The sequence below is a fragment of the Dermacentor andersoni genome, chromosome 5 (assembly GCF_023375885.2).
Source record: "Dermacentor andersoni chromosome 5, qqDerAnde1_hic_scaffold, whole genome shotgun sequence".
Taxonomy (NCBI): domain Eukaryota; kingdom Metazoa; phylum Arthropoda; class Arachnida; order Ixodida; family Ixodidae; genus Dermacentor; species Dermacentor andersoni.
The window spans coordinates 33,809,009-33,831,289 of NC_092818.1; positions in this window are offsets into that span (position 1 = coordinate 33,809,009).

Below are 22,281 nucleotides of genomic sequence, written 5' to 3' on the forward strand. Positions count from 1 at the left end.
GGACGCGCTGCTGCTCGTGAAAGGTGAAGTCGTCACTGCACAGGCTGTCAATCGCCCGCTCGGTATGCGCGCGATCTTCCCCTCTCACGAACACAGCCGTGTAGAGTGCCCGCAATGCAGCCTCAGGGACTCCGGGTGCTGTTGTAGCGTTGGCGGCGGCGAAAGAGTCTGCCAGAAGCTCGGCGAGCGCCAACTCAGTGATGCCGCGGGCAACAGCGGTGCCGAGAACTGGCCAACGTGGGGTCCTCGGGTTCACAAGGGAGCGCATGATGCGCCAGCCACGGTGCTCGTTTTGCGGGTCGGCGAGTGACGCGCAGAGTCTGGCCCAGATGCGACGGCGCAACTGCCTGGCATGCCGTCGGCACACAGCGTCCAGTCTGTTATAAGTAGTCCAGTCAGACGCGGCACCCGTGCGGATGGCGCGGCGCTGGGCATGGCGGCGGGCGGCGCGAATGTTCAGCAGCTTAATGTCCGGGCAGGGAGTGCCGGCCGGCACAACCGCACTCGTTGACGCGCGCCTAGCACACTCTGCTATGTGCGCGAAAAAATCGGTGTCGCGCGACCATCTATGACACAGATCGCGGAAGAGCGTCCACCGAACTACAACGCACACGCGAACGACTCCGCGGCTGGGGCAGGCGGGTGATAGCGTGATAGGGAAGTGATCCGATCCGGCAGTGTCTGGGGCGCGCTGCCAGAAATATGAGCAGCGCTCCGAGACAAGCGCCAGATCGATCAGCGAGGTTTGTACGCCGCGGCGCACAAACGTGGGCCTCCCGCTGTTTAGGATGGACAGGCCAAGCGATGACGCGGTAGCAAGGAGCGCTTTTCCCCGCGGATCACTGATAGCACCGCCCCAGCTACGGTGGTGAGCGTTAAAGTCTCCACACACTACACAGTCCGCAGAAAACAAGGCAATCAGGCGCGTGAGGTAAGCGAAGTCGTTCTGGTGGTGACTGTTGCGGCCGCGATTGGGGCGCATGTAAACAGACGCCACAGAGGTGTCAGCGGCCCGGACGCGCACGCTAGCGGCCACACACTCCACCACAGCACTGCACAGCTGACTTGTGTCGATGAGGACATGCGGAAGGGTGGCGCGCATGTACAGCGCAACGCGGGGGCGCTTCTGCGGGTGGGCACTGTCGTGGCAAGGTGCAGAAGTACAGTGTGCCAAGGCGCACTCACTGGCACTGCTGTAGCCGATGTAACCAGGCAGCGAGACATCCTCTGCACGCACATACGTCTCCTGAAAGGCGAGGACATCGTAGTCGCACAGAGGCAGGTGCTCGACGAGCTCCGAGTGCCGGCAGCGCAGGGAATTGCAGTTCCACTGCAGAATGCGCGGCCGAGGAACGCCCTGAGCTCTAACTGCCATGGTTGGTCAGTGCCCCGTGGGCGGCGAGAGCAGCGGCACACAGCGTACGGGCAGGCGAATCGTGCGGCAAGAGTTCCGTGGCGCATTTCAGTGCGGCTGCGAGCAGCGCGATCACGGCGCCGCGCGGGTCAGCGGGAGCCACGGTGACCGCCAGCGAGGGGGTCGACGTGTTGCCTGCGACAGGCGGCCTCGCCGGACGGTTGTTCGCGACATCGGCGAACGTGCGGCCGGCGTCGACACGCGATGAAGCTCGAGGGGCGGCGAGGGGTTGAGGGCCTCTCGGCGCCGGCTTCTCGGTGGCACGGACGATGCTGGCTGCCTGTTGGCGCGTGATCGGTTCGATCGACGATGCGACCGTCTCAGCGATGTGGCGTTACCGCTTCGAGTCAGGGCAGCGAGGCTCGGTCGCGCTGTGTCGGCCGCCGCAGTTGAGGCACTTGGCGCACCTCGCAGTGCATTCAGCCATCGAGTGGTTCAGCCATCGAGCCGACGCATCTTGAAGAGCGCGATCTCCTTTGGTGGTGTGTTGCCCGAGAAGCCCGCAACAAAGTTCGGCCCCGCGCGATAGCAGCCGAGGACGGGCACTGCAGAATCAATGTTTGTGCACACGGTGTCAGGGTCGAGGGACGTATCGACGCCGAAGAGGACACCGGTGCACGAGTCCTTTGGGGCCGCTGCGGCGCGCACAGGGACATCGCAGATGTCCACCACCACGAGGAGGGGTGCAAGTGGCGAGTCAGGCAGCGTGTCAACCGCTACAACATTGAGTCGAAAGTTCATGCGGACGCGGTGCGCGCCAGCCACCTTCGAGAGCTGTGCCGCGATGGCCTCTTCCGTTGATGAACGGAAGATCCGCTGGCCCATGGGGCGAAACAGGACAGTGTCGCAGGGCTCCCGGATGGGCGCGAGAGCGGCCTCCGGGAGCCACGCGGGAAGTGGACGCGGGGAGTGGATCACGCGGGAAGTGGACCTCACTACGTAATTAAATAGAATAAAAAACTTCTAAAAGAAATAACTAAGTATCAAAAATATACAGAAAAGCGATGGGAGTGAGCGTCCTTTGCGACGGCGTCGGCGGCCTCGTTTCCCGGTAAGTCGGACGTGTGCCGGGACCCTCTGCAAGGCCATATTGCAGCGCCACCCGAGGAGATGGTGGAGTTTTGAACGGACCCGTTGCACAAGCGGAAGACCGACATAGTCCTTCGCAAGCATACACACCGCCGTACGCAAGTCAGGTAGGATCGCCGCGGAAACAGCACCGCTCTTCTTTAGAAATAGGTCAGCCGCAAGGTCGATCGCAGCGGGCTCGGCCACAGGCAACCGGCGTGCAGGGAAACCTGCGTGTGCAAAGAATACATCTTGTTAGCGCGCTGCAATCTGGACGCTGTCGCCAAGCGCCAAGCGATGGTTGGTCAGTCGGTTCCTCGATCTATATGCGCAGCAGCTGGTGAGGGGCCAATCGGAGTGCAGGTATTACGTTACGGCACGTGATCGGCATGATCCATTTCAGATGATCTTTGCGATGAAGAGAGCCACGGTGAATCACGCTGACATCGGAATCTTGGCCCAACGAAGGCAACCGGCGTGCGTGGAAACCTGCGTCTGTGCAGAAAACGTCTTGTTAGCGCACTGGAATCTGGACGCTGCCGCTGCTACCAAACGATCGTTGGCCAGTCGTTTCCTCGATCTATATCCGCAGTAACTGTTGAGGTACAATGGAATGTCAGGGCTCACGTCACAGCATATCACCGGCGTCATCGCTTTCAGATTATCTGTGCGATGAAGAGAGCCACAGTTCTTCGCGCAGACAGCGGAATGACGGCCCAACGAAGGTAACCGGCGTGCAGGGAAACCTGCGTGTGCGAAGAACACGTCTTGTTAGCGCGCTGCAATCAGGGCGTTGCCGCTGCTGCGAACTAATCATTGGTCGTTCGGTTCCTCGATCTATATCTGCGGTAGCTGCTGAGGAGCCAATGAGATTGCAGGGCTCACGTTACAGAACATCAACGGCGTGATTTTTTTCAGATGACCGCTGCGATGAAGCGAGCCACGGTGAATCGCCTAGACACGGGAATGACGGCCCAACGAAGGCAACCTGTGCGCAGGTAAACCTGCGTGTGCGAAGAATGCGTCTTGTTCGCGCGCTCCAATATGGCCGCTGTCCTTGCTGCGAAGTGATAGGTGGTCAATCAGTTCCTCGATTTATATCCGCCGCAGCTGATAAGGGGTCAATGGGAGTGCAGTTATCACGTTACGGCACGCCACTGGCATGAACCCTTTCAGATGATCTTGGCGATGAAGAGAGCCACGGCGAATCGCGCAGACTGCGGAATGTCGGCCCAACGAAGGCAACCTGTGTGCAGAGAAACCTGCGTGTGCGAAGAATACGTCTTGTTAGCGCACTGCAATCTGGGCGCTGCGGCTGCTGCCAAGTAATCGTTGGTCAGTCGGTTCCTCGATTGATATCAGGAACTGCTGATGAGGGGCGAATGGAAGTGCAGGGCTCACGTTACGGCATATCACCGGCGTGATCGCTTTCAGATGACCTTTGCGAAGAAGAGAGCCATGGCGAATCGTGCAGGCAGCGGAATGTCGGCCCACCGAAGGCAACCGGCGTGCAGGGAAACCTGCGCGTGCGAAGAATACGTCTTGTTAGCGCGCTGCAATATGGCCGCTGCCCTTGCTGCGAAGTAATCGTTGGTCAGTCGGCTCCTCGATTTATACCACAGCAGCTGATGAGCGGCCAATGGGAGTGCAGGTATCACGTTGTGGCACGCCACCGGTATGATCCCTATCAGATGGTCTTTGCGATGAAGAGAGCCATGGCCAATCGCGCAGACAGCGGAATCTCCGCCGAACGAAGGCAACCGGCGTACAGGGAAACCTGCGTGTGCGAAGAACACGACTTGTTACCGCACTGGAATCTGGGCACTGCCGCTGCTGCGAACTGATCATTGGTCGTTCGGTTCCTCGATCTATATCCGCGGTAGCTGCTGAGGGGCCAATGAGATTGCAGGGCTCACCTTCATCATCATAATCAACCTAGTGACGCCCACTGCAGGGCAAAGGCCTCTCCCATACTTCTCCAACTACCCCTGTCATGTACTAATTGTGGCTATGTTGTCCCTGCAAACGTCTTAATGTCATCCGCGCACCTAACTTTCTGCCGCCCCCTGCTACGCTTCCCTTCCCCTGAAATCCAGTCCGTAACCCTTAATGACCATCGGTTATCTCCCCTCCTTATTACATGTCCGGCCCATGCCCATTTCGTTTTCTTGATTTCAACTAAGATGTCATTTACCTGCCTTTGTGGCCTCACCCAATCAGCTCTTTTCTTATCCCTTAACGTTACACCGATCATTCTTCTTTCGATAGCTCGTTGCGTCGTCCTCAATTTCAGCAGAACCCTCTTCGTGAGCCTCCAGGTTTCTGCCCCATATGTGAGTACTGGTAAGACACAGCTGTTATACTCTTTCCTTTTGAGGGATAGTGGCAACCTGCTGTTAATGATTTGAGAATGCCTGCCGAACGCACCCCAACCCATTCTTATTCTTCTGGTTATTTCAGTCTCATGATCCGGATCCTTGGTCACTACCTGCCCTAAGTAGATGTATTCCCTTACCACTTCCAGTGCCTCGCTACCTATCGTAAACTGCTGTTCTCTTCCGAGACTGTTAAACATTACTTTAGTTTTCTGCAGATTAATTTTCAGACCCACCGTACTGCTTTGCCTCTCCAGGTCAGTGAGCATGCATTACAATCGGTCTCCTGAGTTACTAAGCAAGGCAATATCATCAGTGAATCGCTAGTTGCTAAGGTATTCTCCATCAGCTTTTATCCCCCATTCTTCCCACTCCAGGTCTCTGAGTACCTCCTGCAAACATGCTGTGAATAGCATTGGCGAGATCGTATCTCCCTGTCTAACGCCTTTCTTTATTGGGATTTTGTTGCTTTCTTTGTGGAGGACTACGGTGGCTGTGGAGCCGCTATAGATATCTTCCAGTATTTTTACATTTGGCTCATCTACACCCCGATTCTGTAATGCCTCCATGACTGCTGAGGTTTCGACTGAATCAAACGCTTTCTCGTAATCAATGAAAGCTATATATAAGGGTTGGTTATATTCTGCACATTTTTCTATCACCTGATTGATAGTGTGGGTATGGTCTATTGTTGAGTAGCCTTTACGGAATCCTGCCTGGTCCTTCGGTTGACAGAAGTCTAAGGTGTTCCTGATTCTATTTGCGATTACCTTAGTAAATACTTTGTAGGCAACGGACAGTAAGGTGATCGGTCTATAATTTTTCAAGTCTTTGGCGTCCCCTTTCTTATGGATTAGGATTATGTTAGCGTTCTTCCAAGATTCCGGTACGCTCGAGGTTATGAGGCATTGCGTATACAGGGTGGCCAGTTTCTCTAGAACAATCTGACCACCATCCTTCAACAAATCTGCTGTTACCTGATCCTCCCCAGCTGCCTCGCCCCTTTGCATAGCTCCTAAGGCTTTCTTTACTTCTTCTGGTGTTACCTGTGCGATTTCGAATTCCTCTAGTCTATCCTCTCTTCCACGATCTTCGTGGGTGCCACTGGTAGTATATAAATCTCTGTAGAACTCCTCAGCCACTTGAACTATCTCATCCATATTAGTAACGATATTGCCGGCTTTGTCTCTGAACGCACACATCTGATTCTTGCCTATTCCTAGTTTCTTCTTCACTGTTTTTAGGCTTCCTCCGTTCCTGAGAGCCTGTTCAATTCTATCCATATTATAGTTCCTGATGTCCGCTGTCTTACGCTTGTTGATTAACGTCGAAAATTCTGCCCGTTCTATTCTAGCTGTAGGGTTAGAGGCTTTGATACATTGGCGTATCTTGATCATATTTTTATCTCCTGCGATAGGTTACTGGTTTCCTGTCTAACGGCGTTACCACCGACTTCTATCGCGCACTCCTTAATGATGCCCATGAGATTGTCGTTCATTGCTTCTACACTAAGGTCCTCTTGCTGAGTTAAAGCCGAATACCTGTTCTGTAGCTTGATCCGGAATTCCTCTAGTTTCCCTCTTACCGCTAACTCATTGGTTGGCGTCTTGTGTACCAGTTTCTTCCGTTCCCTCCTCGAGTGTAGGCTAATTCGAGTTCATACCATCCTATGGTCACTGCAGCGTACCTTGCCGAGCACGTCTACATCTTGTATTCGGGCTCCTCCACGTCCACTTTGGACTAACCCGCTTGCTGAAAAAGGTATTCATTATCCGCATATTATTCTTTTCTGCAAACTCTACTAATAACTCTCCTCTGCTATTCCTAGAGCCTATGCCATATGCCCCCACTGACTTGTCTCCAGCCTGCTTCTTGCCTACCCTGGCATTGAAGTCGCCCATCAGTATAGTGTATTTTGTTTTGACTTTACCCATCGCCGATTCTACGTCTTCATAAAAGCTTTCGACTTCCTGGTCATCATGACTGCATGTAGGGGCATAGACTTGTACCACCTTCAATTTGTACCTCTTATTAAGGTTCACAACAAGACCTGCCACCGTCTCGTTAATGCTATTCCTGTATGTTACCAGCTATTTCCTTATTAATCAGGAATCCCACTCCTAGTTCTCGTCTCTCCGCTAAGCCCCGGTAGCACAGTACGTGCCCGCTTTTTAGCACTGTATATGCTTCTTTTGTCCTCCTAACCTCACTGAGCCCTATTATATCCCATTTACTACCCTATAATTCCTCCAATAGCATTGCTAGACTCGCCTCACTTGATAACGTTCTAACGTTAAACGTTGCCAGGTTCAGATTCCAATGGCGGCCTGTCCGGAGCCAGGTATTCTTAGCACCCTCTGCAGCGTCACAGATCTGACCGCCGCCGTGGTCAGTTGCTTCGCGGCTGCCGGGGACTGAGGGCCGGGGTTTGATTGTTGTATTCATATAGGAGGTTGTGGCCATGTACTGCACCTGGGTGGCCAATCCTGCTCTGGTGAGAGAGTGCGTTACCGGTTCTGGTCACCGGGATCAGGCCGCACTCCAGGCCTGTTTGTGCAATTTTCTCAACGCACGGTTTTTTTGTATTTTCCGGTGGAGAATTGCGTGGCACCGGGGTTTGAACCACGGTCCTCTTGCATGGGAGACGGATCATCTACCGTCCCCGCAGGAGTTAATTAAAAATTTAATTATGGGGTTTTACGTGATAAAACCACTTTCTGATTATGAGGCACGCCGTAGTGGAGGACTCCGGCAATTTCGACCACGTGGGGTTCTTTAACGTGCACCTAACTCTAAGTAAACGGGTGTTTTCGCATTTCGCCCCCATCGAAATGCGGCCGCCGTGGCCGGGATCCGATCCCGCGTCCCCGTGCTCAGCAGTCTAACACCATAGCCACTGAGCAACCACGGTGGGTCCCGCAGGAGTTCTACGCCTCATTTAACCTACAGTGGTGCCCTATTTGATCAGACAAGGTTGACCAATCTGAGCTCGGTTATACCGCACGGATGGCACTCGGCTAGAGAACCTGGTATTTATGACTTGCACATGTCTCGCCGTACCTAATTGAGGATGTATATAATTTTTTAGGACGGTTCCCGTACAGTGATAAAATAAAGGAAAAGACATTAAAAATAAAGAAAAAAAAGGGGACACAAACAACGGAACATGACAGGTGATTTGAACTCGTGACCCTTGGATGTTGCCCGGAAAGATAGCTTAGTCGGTTGGTTCGTCAGGCCCCAGGTTACTTTCAAGCGCCATAGCTCCTGCTCCGAGCATCATACTTACGTGGAAAGGGACTAATGTTGTCCGCGATAGTCGGAAGGCATAGTTTCTTGAAAAATGACCACCCGAGGTGAAGAGCGAACTCGAGCGGCTTTAGAGACTAAGAAAACTGCCTTAAAATATTTAGACTTGAGGGGAAAGCTTCGTTAACAAACTATAACACGGCAATCCGCACTCAAATACGACGAGATATTGAGACATGGAAAATTCCCTTGAAATAAATATGGTTTGCTAGACCAATGCTTGTAAGTATTGAACCTCTTAAAAAGATGAGGGGGGAAATATGCGCTCACCGAGAGGGCATCGTCCGCACGAGACCACCACCAGGCACCTTACTGAGACGTGGAAAGCTCTGCGGCCGGAACAAAGCCTCCCTTCTCCGCCGGCCAAGAGGGGAAAACGCGCTTTCCGATCGCTCAAGGTTGCGCGGACATAGTATAACTAGCGTCTAGGAAAAGCTTAAACAGGTGCGAGGGCGGCACGCATAGCGTGGGAAGCTAGCCTCCAGAATAACTATCTCAAGGACTGCTGCTGACGAGGGCGAAATACCTTCGTGTAATTATAATAACCCTAATAGGACTACTTTCAAAGAAAATAAGAAAAAAAAGTAAAAGGCCCAGAAGGCTATACTACGAGAGCTATGACTGATAATTTTCTGTATATATATGGGATCGCATGCGCGCGCTGTTGCTTTGTCTCTGCGTGTAGTAGTTAAGAGAGCCAGTTTAAGGGCGGAGAAGAAGGAAGGAAAGGAAAGAAAATTGCAGCGCCGTGGTCTTAAAGCGCACCCGTGGTAGAGAAACGGAAGGCGATATAAGCGTGCGTGGCTTTGACACGCACACGATAGCACAGCAATCAGCGCTAGTATATAATTGAAACCCTAATAATAAATTTAAATATTCATCTCATCTATGGGATCTACTGCGCGCGTTGTTGCTTTGTCTCTGCGTGTAGTAGTGAAGAGAGCCAGTTTAAGGGCGGAGAAGAATGAAGGAAAGGAAAGCAAAATTGCAGCGCCGTGGTTTTAAAGCACACCCATGGTAGAGAAACGGAAGGCGATAGAAGCCTGCGTGGCTATGATACGCACACGACAAACTGCCTTAAAATATTTAGACTTGAGGGAAAGCTTCGTTAACAAACGATAGCACAGCAATCAGCATTCGAATATAATTATAACCCTAATAATAATTGTAAATATTCATCTCATCTATGGGATCTAATGCGCGCGCTGTTGCTTTGTCTCAGCGTGTAGTAGTTAAGAGAGCCAGTGTAAGGGTGGAGAAGAAGGAAGGAAAGGAAAGTCTCTGAAGCAAAATTGCAGCGCCGTGGTTTTAAAGCGCAACCGTGGTAGATAAACGGAAGGCGATATAAACGTACGTGACCATGATACGCACACGACAAACTGCCTTAAAATATTTAGACTTGAGGGGAAAGCTTCGTTAACAAACTATAACACGGCAATCAGCACTCGAATACGACGAGAGAAATTATTGAGACATGGAAAATTCCCTTGAAATACATATGATTTGCGAGACAAATGCTTGTAAGTATTGAACCTCTTAAAAAGATGAGGGGGGAAATATGCGCTCACCGAGAGGGCATCGTCCGCACGAGACCACCACCAGGCACCAGGCACCTCACGTTACAGAACATCAACGGCGTGGTCGCTCTCAGATAATCTTTGCGATGAAGAGAGCCACGGTGAATCACGCAGACAGTGGAATGACGGCACTATGAAGGTAGCCGGCGTGCAGGGAAACCTGCGTGTGCGAAGAGCACGTCTTGTTCGCGCGCTTCAATCTGGGCGCTGCCGCTGCTGCGAACTCATCATTGGTCGTTCGGTTCCTCGATCTATATCCGCGATAGCTGCTGAGGGGCCAATGAGATTGCAGGGCTCACATTACAGAACATCAACGGCGTGGTCGCTCTCAGATAATCTTTGCGATGAAGAGAGCCACGGTGAATCACGCAGACAGCGGAATAACGGCCCAGCGAAGGTAACCGGCATGCAGGGAAACCTGTGTGTGCGAAGAATACGTCTTAAAAGCGCTCCAATATGGCCGCTGCACTTGCTGCGAAGTGATAGGTGGTCCATCAGTTCCTCGATATATATCCGCAGCAGCTGATGAGGGGCTAATGGGAGTGCAGGTATCACGTTACGTCACGTGATCGTCATGATCCCTTTCAGATGAACATTGCGATGAAGACAGCCACGGCGATTCGCGCACACAGCGGAATCTCCGCCGAACGAAGGCAAGCGGCGTGCAGGGAAACCTGCTTGTGCGAAGAACACGTCTTGTTAGCGCGTTGCAATCTGGGCGCTACCGCTGCTACCAAACGATCGTTGGTCAGTCATTTCCTCGATCTATATCCGCAGTAGCTGTTGATGTACAATGGTATGGCAGGGCTCACGCACGTCACAGCATATCACCGGCGTGATCGCTTTCAGATGATCTTTGCGATGAAGTGAGCCACGGTGAATCACGCAGACATCGGAATCTCGGATCAACGAAGGCAACCGGCGTGCAGGGAAATCTGCGTGTGCGCAGAAGCGTCTTGTTAGCGCGCTGGAATCTGGGCGCTGCCGCTGCTACCAAACGATCGTTGGTCACTCATTTCCTCGATCTTTGTCTGCAGTAGCTGTTGAGGGGCCAATGAGATTGCAGGGCTCATGTTACAGAACATCAAAGGAGTGCTTGTTTTCTGGTGATCTTTGCGATGAAGAGAGCCATGGCGAATCGTGCAGACAGCGGAATGTCGGCCCATCGAAGGCAACCGGCGTGCAGGGAAACCTGCTTGTGCGAAGAATACGTATTGTTAGCGCTCTCCAACATTGCCGCTGCCGCGGCTGCGAAGTGATAGGTGGTCAATGTGTTCCTCGATTTTTATCCACAGCAGCTGATGAGGGGCCAATGGGAGTGCAGGTATCACGTTACGGCACGCCACCGCCATGATCCCTTTCAAATGATCTTGGCGATTAAGACTGCCACGGCGAATCGCGCAGACAGCGGAATGTCGGCCCAACGAAGGCAATCGGAGCGCAGGGAAAGCTGCGTGTGTGATGAATTCGTCTCGTTAGCGCGCTGGAATCTGGGCGCTGCCGCTGCTGCCAAGCCATCGTTGGTGAGCCGGTTAATAGATCTATATATGCAGCAGTTGATGAGCTGCCAATAGGAGTGCAGGGCTCACATTACGGCACGTCACTGGCATAATACTTTCAGATGATCTTTGCGATGAAGAGAGCCACGGTGAATCGCGCCGACATCGGAATCTTGGCACAACGAAGGGAACCGGCTTGCAGGGAAACCTGCGTCTGTGCAGAAAACGTCTTGTTAGGCGTTGGAATCTGGGCGCTGCAGCTGCTACCAAACGATCGCTGGCCAGTCGTTTCCTCGATCTATATCCGCAGAAGCTGTTGAGGTTCAATGGAATGGCAGGGCTCACGTTACGGCATATCGCCGGCGCGATCGCATTCAGACGATCTTTGTGATGAAGAGAGCCACAGTTAATCGCGCAGACAGCGGAATGACGGTGCAACTAAAGTAACCGGCGTGCAGGGAAACCTGCGTGTGCGAAGAACACGTCTTGTTAGAGCGCTTCAATGTGAGCGCTGCTGTTGCTGCCAAGTGATCGTTGGTCAGTCAGTTCCTCGATCTATATTCGCAGTAGCTGTTGAGGGGCCAATGAAATTGCAGGGCTCATGTTACAGAAAAGCACCGGCGTGATTTTTTTCAGACGATCTTTGCGATGAAGCGAGACACGGTGAATCGCGCAGACACCGAAATAACGGCCCAACGAAGGCAAGCGGCGTGCCGGGAAACCTGCGTGTGCGAAGAATACGTCTTGTTAGCGCGCTCTAATCTGGGCGCTGCCTCTGCTGCGAAGTGGTAGGTGGTCAATCAGTTCCTCGATTTATATCTACAGCAGCTGATGAGGGGCCAATGGGAGTGCAGGTATCACGTTACGGCACGTCATCGGCATGATCCCTTTCAGATGAACATTGCGATGAAGAGAGCCACGGCGAATCGCGCAGACATCGGAATCTCGGCCCAACGAAGGCAACCGGCGTACGGGGAAGCCTCCGTGTGCGAAGAACATGTGTTCTTAGCGCGGTGCAATCTGGGCGCTGCCGCTGCTGCAAATTGTCGTTTCCTCGATCTATATTCGCAGTAGCTGTTGAGGTACAATGGGATTGCGGGGCTCACGTTACAGCACATCACCGGCGTGATCTTTGCGACGAAGAGAGCACGGCGAATCGCGTGTACAACAAAATCTCCGCCCAACGAAGGTAACCAGCGTGGAGGAAAACCTGCGTGTGCGAAGGATACGTCTTCCCTTACAAAAAAAAAATTGTTGAAATGTGATTGAAATATCATTGGTCAACGTCAACAAATGAGCTTGAAAGATCATTGGGGCATTGTTGAAACATCATTGAGGAAACTCTTGACAAGTGTTGATAATTGGCCCGTGACATTTTGTCGAAACATCATTGTGGCCTCTCAATTCGAAAGATCATTGGCATATCGTTGAAACTATGGTGTATTTGACTCTTGAAAGCCCATTGAAGCAGTGTTGTAGATGTGTTGGTTGTCAATGTTGAAAGCCCATTGAGGTATTGTTCAAATGTGTTGTTTGTTAATGTTGAAAGCCCATTGAAGCGTTGTTGAAGCTCAAAATTGAAAGCCCATTGAGGTATTGTTGAAATGTGTTGTTTGTCGATGTTGACAGCCCATTGAAGCATTGTTGCAGATGTGTTGAGTCTCAAAATTGAAAGCCCATGGAGGTATTGTTGAAATGTGTAGTTCATCAATATTGAAAGCCCATGGAAGAATTGTTGCAGATCTGTTGAACATCAACACAAATTATGTTGAAAGGCCTTTATGCCCCACTGGGTATTTAGCAGTTTAAACCTGCACTTACCTTAAAATACTGCTGAGCTATGTTGCATATAATTACCTTTGATGTCACGGTGGTATGTCTGCTGTGAGAGGATAGGGATAAAATTTAAATACAGGCATTTTGTACCGCAGGCCTCTGTCACCCTGTGCTCAAAAGCATGCTCCTAGATTGCCTGTAATAAACCATATTGTAAAACTGCTAGCAGTACTGTTATGCCACTTCTTTCAATTGTCAGAGTGAATGGTCCTCCCAAAAATCAAGAGTGCTGAACTGATCCAGACAAAAACCATTTTTCTAGGTGAACTGTTTATTTGTAACCAAACATCTGTGTAAATGTACAACCATTTGTAGTTTGACATCAGAAACTTCTTAAAAACTATCGCACAGTACAAACTTCCTGCAGCTTGACACCAAAAAAAAATTGAATACTGAAGATGTAGTCAGTCTGGCTCTCAAGTAAAACACATTTCCCAAAAGAAAGAAATTTTAAAAAAATAAATGCCTAAATAAATAAATGTACAAGCAGACTGAAATGACTGTACATAAGAACACTCAAAAAGGGTACTTGCTTTCTCTATTAGGTAGCCAATGGTACTATAACCATGGCACAATTTGCTTGTGCCCACAGCACTCAACTGTGACCTGATATGCAGGGTGGTTATCTTTAAGTTTCATGGAACTTATTGAAGACTGACTGTTGCACCTAACATAATTCTAGATACAGAGTGCCAAACATTACTTGCATGAGAAACAAGACGCCATAGTCAGCTGATTAACAAAAACTCAGTTCCTAATAAACTTTTTACGAATTGTAGCCGGTAATTTTACAAGGTGCATGCACTTAGAATGAATTTCCAGAATGACACTAGTAATATTGAGACACATGCCATCAAACTTGCTGTAGAAATGCACTGCTGTAGCACTTTTTTTAACAAAACGCACTGTTATGCATCGAAGCACAAAAGTAACCGGAATGCCCATGTATTTCTCTCACATTTATGGAAAAATATCGAAACTGGTGTCATCCTGGAAATTAAATTCAAGTGAATGTCTTGCAAACTCACTGGCTACAATTTGCAAACTGAAATATGTGCTGTGATGTTATAAGTGAATTAATAAATTTATGACAATCACGTTTAACGTTTCCATTTGTTGTGCTAGTACTGCCCACCTCTGAATAATCCAGCTCAAGCACAAGAATTATGCTACCTGGCAGACAACTTAAATATCTGTAAAACTGATGAAGGATCACTGTACAATCCTTATTTGTTGGTTGAATGGTGTGTGCCAATTTCAGTAAACCTTAGATACTTTTGAAACATGGCAATCACAATAAGTGATGCTTGTGGGAGCAGTTTATTATGCTGCATTGCTGTTGCATGATCCAGTTTTATTTTCTGCCATGATAACGTTCCTGCGCAGGTAATTCTATATCAAGCTACTTATTCATATTAACTGCTTCAGATTTTCATATGAAACAAAGACAGCTATTAGTGATGTGCTTGAATACAGCAAAGTTACTCCTTGTGCGAGTTCCATTTCATTTTATTCGCTGTCGCAAAAAAACAAAAGAATTCAGAAGATATGGTTTTATGCAAACATGAAAGGCACATCACTGCCATTACTGGAGATGTTTCGTTGCATAATAAATTTAAGCCGACTTATACCTATTAATTTTACTCATGTATTTTAGATAGCAATAAACCATTTTTACAAAGTTATGTAAAATGCCGTTTTTACTGAACTCTGAAAATGGCACAGATGCACTTGCAGGTATGCGATTCCATGCCGAATCGACAAGCGTTTTTTTGACACCGCACATATATCTGAAACATTGCCATATCTTTACTAGAGTTCAAAGCTCGTTACCCACTTTTATTTATTTTTGCCAGATATTTTGTAGCATTTTAAGTGACAGTTTAGTTTTCCTGTTCAGCTGAGCTAGAGGACATCAAATGTCCTCTAGCTTTTCTTTTTTTTCAAATTCTTCAAATACTTTTTTATTTCAAATGCATATTGTATTGATCGAGGCCTTCAAATGGTGTGCGTGGAAATACGGTGAAGTGATGCAACTGCCAAAATAGCCAACATTTCAAATATTTGAATACTTCAATTGCTTTTGGCACCGGCAAAAATGAGTCAAATTGCAATCCTTTAGTTTTTTTTTAGTAAGAAAAAATTCACAGGACAGAAATTAAACACAGAATGGGAGCCCAGGTGACATAGTATAGCAGAAAAACATATCAAGCTCTGAAGGTTCAGCTGATCGCCTGTAAAAAAAAATTCTAATCTTTTGCAAGAAGCTTCATGTTCAAGAAAAAACAGCCTTCGTAGTTGGCGAAAAAATGTGATACATTATTGGATAGCTCTACATGTGTGCTATGCATGTGTGAAGTTAAAAAAGGTATTTTTAAATGCGAGAAATTCTTTTTTGAAATTTTGTCAGCACCGAATTTTCTCTGATGTGCGCACAGCTTGCTGGCCGGAAATGCAGACGACAAAGCTGGCTTCGTATGCAACACAGATGACAGAGAAGCGGTGTTAGGGTCTGCATTTTATTGCCAAGGGACACATGCTCTAACGCAACGAGGCTTGTGTTTGGTGTGGGCCAGGTACACCATACAGCCATTGCACATAAAATATACATGATAAAACCTACATGCGTATGAGCAAATTCTTGTGGTGTTGTTTGGTACCAATGTTTCAGAGCTGGAATATGCTCATCTATAAAAGTCATATGTGCCATGTTCATTCTGATGTGGTCAGACACCATTGGTGACCACTTTTTGCGTTCACGTTAAAAAATACGAGTTGAGACTGCAGCAGCAGTGCTTGACGTCACCTGCCTTCGTAATGAAAAAAAGGCAGTCAGTTTGTTGAGTAGTTCTTGTGGATAATATATTAACAACCTTTCCTTGCTAGATGACATGGCTTCATATATTTATTCTATATTTATGCTGTATGTGTGGTCCACAAATGAACATTATAAAAAATAATTTATCGCACTTAAAGAATAATAACTTTTTGTTACTTGTCACATGCATAGAAGACATGTACGGCTGTGTATTGATGGGTGACATACTTTTGTGCCAACCACCAAAGCTAATTTTTTATCTTCAACACGAAGCTTGCAAAAAATTTCAACTTTACAGTTTTTTTAGCTGATCAACTGTATCTCCAAGACTTGAAATATTTTGCAGCTATCCCAAGTCAACCAGTCTGATTTTATATTCATTTTGTGCCTTCTGTATTTCCCTACGTTAGAAGAAAATTCAAACTTTGCCAATTTTGGCAGTCACACCACTTCAGTCTCTTGACATGAACACCATCTGAATATCTGGATCATACAATTTCCCTTTCAGAAGAAACGTGTATCAGTGCCTTCTAGCTTAGCTGGGCAAGAAAAATAAATTTTTGCCAAAATTCAAAAAAGTTTTTGTGAAGGAAAATAAATGGGGAGCAAGAGTGCGGAGCTTCAACTATATCTGTGATGGCCAAAAAAAAACGCTGGTTGATTGCCCTGGAATGACTTAAGAATATGTATGAAAGCAAATTTTCTCAAAAATTTTCTCGTTGTACCTACTGAAAATCAAGCAAACTTGAAATGGTTTGCCATAATGGAACAGTTCTTGAGAAAATTGTTATGTGGTTTGGCATGAAATGACTTAAGATACTTTAAAAATATATTAATAAGGAAACACTATCCTTACTGGAACCATATCAAAAACTAACATAAAAATGTAGTGAACTATAACAAAGCACAGCACTTGTATTCTGGATAGAGCAATCCAATGTGGGCTTCTCAGGAGATTAGCATAATTAACATAAATAAAATTAACATAAAAATGTCAAGGCATAGAAAGGCACAACATTTGTATGCTCATTTGAGAAATCCAAATTGGGCCCTTCAGGCGACTAACATAAAACATAAAAATGTCGAGAGTTACAAAAGCACAACACTTGTGTTTCGGTTTGAGCTGTCCAACTTGGGCTCTTCAGAGGTGAAGGGGCAGGGGCAGTTGCTTCAGGGGCAAAGTCCCATGCGAGAAGCGAGGCCAGAGTTCTTTACATAGGGCATGTTGGTACCAGGAAACCTGCGACACGTGAAGCCTGCAAAAACAAGCGAGAACAAGTTTTGAAAAGCAACTTCCACATGCAAAAGACTGGCATGCAATATGCCCTCGTTATAATGAAATTGATTTATGTATTTGTGTTGCTTTATTCCAATTTTCCACGGGTACAGCTTTAGAGCATGACCATTTATATTTATTTAGTGCGGCACAGGACACCACTAAGCGTCAAATGCAGGAAAGGGCAAAGAGGAACAAAGCACTGTAGCAATATAACTTTATGAATATCTTCAATGTCAAAGATGTGCACTTTGCTTGCTGAGAAACAAAATGGTGAAAAAAATTCATGTTGTTCATAAATAAACCTGAACTGACAACTAAAATTATTTCTTGTAACTTTAATAATTAAAATGTGCAGCACTTCACTGTGCTTTTCCATGCTCCAAATACAATAGTGTCATGTCACTAGAATTGAGTGTAGCTTCATTTGATGTTAGGTTTCCTGAGTTCACATGCAATCGGAACGTACTTCTAGCCTTACAATGACTTAGGAGCTTCTACATTAAAGAAGACACTGCTTACAGTGAAGTATGTTTTCTGCCTCAACGACTGAATTACTGTTATAATGAGGAATCTGTGTAGTTGTGCACCAAGCTGCTTAGCATGACACATGAAGAATGTGACAGATACGAAGAAATGCTGTCTTTTAAGAGCCATATGCCTTAGGACTGACTTCTTTAACCCTTTTAGGGTTCACTGCCATACATCTGTGGCTGTGATGGAACGTTCTGAAAAAATTTGCTTTTTCAGAACAAAGTGTTGCCTAGCATCCCACTGGAGGTGCTGCAACCTTCTGAGACTTCTATAAAATATTCTTATAGTGCTGTCGCTCCTTGGGTTTCTCCGAAACTGATTTTTCACTTAGCTCCTTGGTGTCTGTCATTGCAATAATTTGGGAGTGTTGCCACAAGTTCTTGTAAGTTTCATTACACAAAAAATTATGCTGCTTTATCCTGCATAAAAAATAAAACATGTAAAACTGCAAATACTGAAATGGTATTGCCACTTTAATGTTATTTTAAAGAATTATTTACCGGTTTATTTTTTCGGAAAGTCGCCCTGAAGAACTTAAATCTGCAATAAAAATATTAAGGATGCGCGAAAAGTGATTTTTGAGACTGAACCGAATAATGCCTGTGGCAAATCAAATATTGGATAGCTTCTGAATAATGAACAGCTGATATCACAATTAATGTAAGATGAGGTTCACATACTAGTATTCTTAAAGTTAGCAAGTTTCTGTCATTGTTATGTTATGAAGAGCTGTTTATTAAAAGCACAAATGGAGCAGCAAAAAGTTTCTTCACATGCACAGGACTCTTCAGTAAGCATAAATGATTTCTGTACAGCCTCTAAAGTACAGCTACATTAGTACCGTAGCTTGGTCTGCTATTCTTACAAGTTCTTACGTTTTATGTCTATACTATGTTATTGGAGGTGAAAATTTACCGTACTTTGGCTCAAATTTCATGTTTTATTGGTGTTTCGAAATATTATAATAATATTCACATTTACAAATAGTGACCATTCGAAGACTAATTTGAATAGGACACTATTCAATTCGAAAGTTTTGAGTATGTGCACACCACAAAAGATATGTACCTCCTAAATTAGAGGCATATTTCTCCCCAAAATGTGATCCTCAATGGGCTAAACAAGAGCGACAGAAAAGCCCATTCATCTTTTTGATAAATTTAAACCCATAACCTACTTGGCAATGGTTCATAACCCAGTTAACAGGTAGGTGAAGAAAGGAAGCAGGAAACAATTCTAACAATTTCAGAATGGGAGTAGTGGACATGTCCGATGGTCTGCAAGAAACTTTATACATTAGGCCCCAAGAGCCTATTCTCCATTTATTGAAGTATATGGAGAAAAGCCACATAAATATTTTTTTTCGTATCTAAGAATACAAAGTGATAAAGTGCATATTAATAAATACGAGTCATAGGTTAGGTGCTTAGAATAAGTAAGCATTTACTAAACATAGTACTGTTGACAGTGAAGCTGGCAACTCTGTCCCTGTTGTTTCTTTGATTGAAACTACCAAAAGAAAATTGCCACACCACTCAGGTTCCCTCTGCTGAAAGGTTGCTGTCTCGGATCACAGGGACCGCCTTCAAGATAGGAGCAACTTTGATTTGATGTGGTCTGTTAAAATTGGTGGAACTACTGTTTCACATCTCAGAACATGGAGAGCTGTTTTGATTTCTGCAATTTGGTGAACGTGCTCCTGCTCGAGCTGAGCGGTAACCACACTTGAGCATAGCTTCTCCGCAATTCGTGTATTAAAATAACACTTTCAGGCTGCTTAACCATGTCCTCCATGCCAACAGATTTGGAGCGTGCTTCACAGACAACTATTCCTTGCAATGACAGCCAAGTAGCACTGCTAATGCACAAATTCAGCTCATTTTATTTGGTGGAGATGCTAAAAACTTTCGGCAGTGAAGGCAGATTTTAAATTTTAGAAGCATTTGAGTATGGCGGCATTAGGCACTTAAGATCATATGAACAGTCATTCCAAATGGTAGGCTATTGTAGCACACAACTGCACACACGGGCTACATGAAAGTCGGTTGTTATGCCAATGGCAAGTTCATAATTTTAGAAAAAAAAGTGTGAATGTAAAATGCAACCGGAAAGGATATATGGTACTTGCCTATAACAGCACTGACCCTGATGGGGTCAAGAGCCTCTGTTGCCCCTTGGTGTTATTTCCAAAGCCCGAATGGCCCATGAGCTCCTCCTCTGTGAACACATGGTGAAGCAAGGTCCTTGCAAACTTTCCTGGTCCACCATGGCAGGCCATGGTAAGCTGGGCCAGGATAACCTTCTCAATGTGCACTCTTACAGCCTATGTGAACCTGCATGTGTAAGTAAATGTTAGCAAAACAGTTTCAAGCTTTTCAAGTACATTCACACAACAGCCCTACTGCAAATAAATTACAAAAGTAACTGTTGTAAATCTAGAATGCTAAACTTGACTTCTTACAAGCTTCTGATGCTGTCTGGATGCCACATGTTTCAGAAAACAATCCAGCACAAACAAGAATAATAATCCAAAGTATCCAAACATCTAGTACTTGAAAAAGGGGAGTACCAGCGAAACCCAAATGACACGCACACAAGGAAACGGCATTAGACATGGACGGACATTGGGACGGACCAGCGTTCGTCCCTGTCTAACGCCTTTTCCATGTGTGCGCGTCCTTTGTTTTGCTCGTACCCCCACTTTTCAAGTTCATCATGCATCAACTGGCCCAAGAGCTTGCGCTAATGCACATCTAGTACTATTTATTGTGATTACCATTCTTCGTATACTTCATATTTTCAGATGTTTGTCTCGATTGTCCCATCCATTTGTGTCAATATGTAGCCCATGGTCTAATGGGGAGATTGGGCTGCTATGTTGAGGGAAGAGTTCAATATCAACCGTTGGAATAGCTTGGGTGACCGGGTATGCGACCCTGGGCATATGCCACTTTTCAAATAATCTCTTTCACGCTATCTTGAGCAGATGCTGCTGCTTGTGTTGGCAAGCAGCATTAGGATCTCGAAGTGGGACATGATTGTCGATCATTACTAAGATTACCACTACACATCACGTTCGCTTGCTGTGCTCCAGAAGTAATGCGAGATTCCACTCCACTGTATGAAATGTACATAAGCCGTAAGGACAGTAAATTAAAATTTTTAAATTAAACCTCAATTAACTTAATCTACTCGCAAAGCACAGGCTGCACAAGATCACGGAGTGAACTCAGAAGTTTGTGGACAGTCAGTTGATGTCCATGTCAGGGACCTCTAGGGAGACTCGGTCATTTCCTCGATGTACATCATCGTGCCGTCACACATTCTAATACAATTCTGTCTCGTTGTACCACTAATAGTCATCACGTATCACAGAACTCAAAATATTAATAGACACTTATATCTACTGTTTATTTAATCTTTACGGAAAATACTTTGAGCATGAGTTTTTGCAGAGATCATGAATTCTACCGCTTAAAAGAGCACTAAATTAAAATTAAAATAATTATATTTTGGCGTTTTAAGTGCCAAAACGACAATCTGATGTTTAAGCTTGTTTCACATGCAAGCGATTCAGCGAATGTAGCGAACAGCGGCGCGGCGCTGCGAAGCTTTTCGCGAAGTTTCGTTTCACATGCATTGCCGCCGCGCATTTTCCGCTGCTGCGAATAGTAATGTTGCTGGCATTAAACACAGGACTTTCAGCCAGTTTCGGTAGTTTGCGACTACCAACATAAGCATTCCTTTGTCCCTGCCTCTCAAATTTTTATTTTATAAATACATATCCTGCGCTTAGCAATTTAACAATTCGTTGAAAAGCTCTCTTGGCATGTTGCCTGTACTACGCGTAGCAAGTAAATAAACATCGTCCTATGCGCAGGCTTTCCAGCACTAATCCTCCGCTGGTCACGTGTTGGTGGGCCGTTCGGAAACAGTGCTGCCGCTCTGCCGCTGCGATGAAATTCCAACTTGCCCGAACCTTGCCGCTCCCGCCACCGCTTGAAACTGATTTCTGCGGCGCGGCGGCAGGATTTGCAAGCATTTTCGCTTGCATGTGAAACAGGCTTTAGGCACGCCATAGTGGGGAACTCTGTATTAATTTTTACCAAATCAGGCTGCAAGGTACATGGGCAGTTTCGTATTTCACCTCCATCAAAATGCGGTTTTCTGATCCTGCGGCCTCGTGCTTAGTAGTGCTGTGCCATCACCCCTAATCAACTATGGCAAGAAAGCACTGAAGAGAAAAATTATTTTAGATGTATCTGTAAATGACCTTCCTACAATTCAAGAGATTCACTCGTACCGTGACAAGAAGCTGAGTAAATTGTAAAAGCAGCAAGAGGAAAGATTGGTGGCAGTGCTGCCTTGAAGTTACCACACCTGCTTGCTGTGACGTCATGGATTTTGATGATGTCTGTTCAGCTGCAGCAATTTTCTTTTACAAATAAAGATGTTCTTCATCGTATTCCAAAAACTTAAAATAAAAACCGTCAGGAACTTTTACTGAAACAATACAACCCAAGTTTGTAAAAATACTTGAAATCCACGATGTGACAATGAGATGTCGGCACGAAG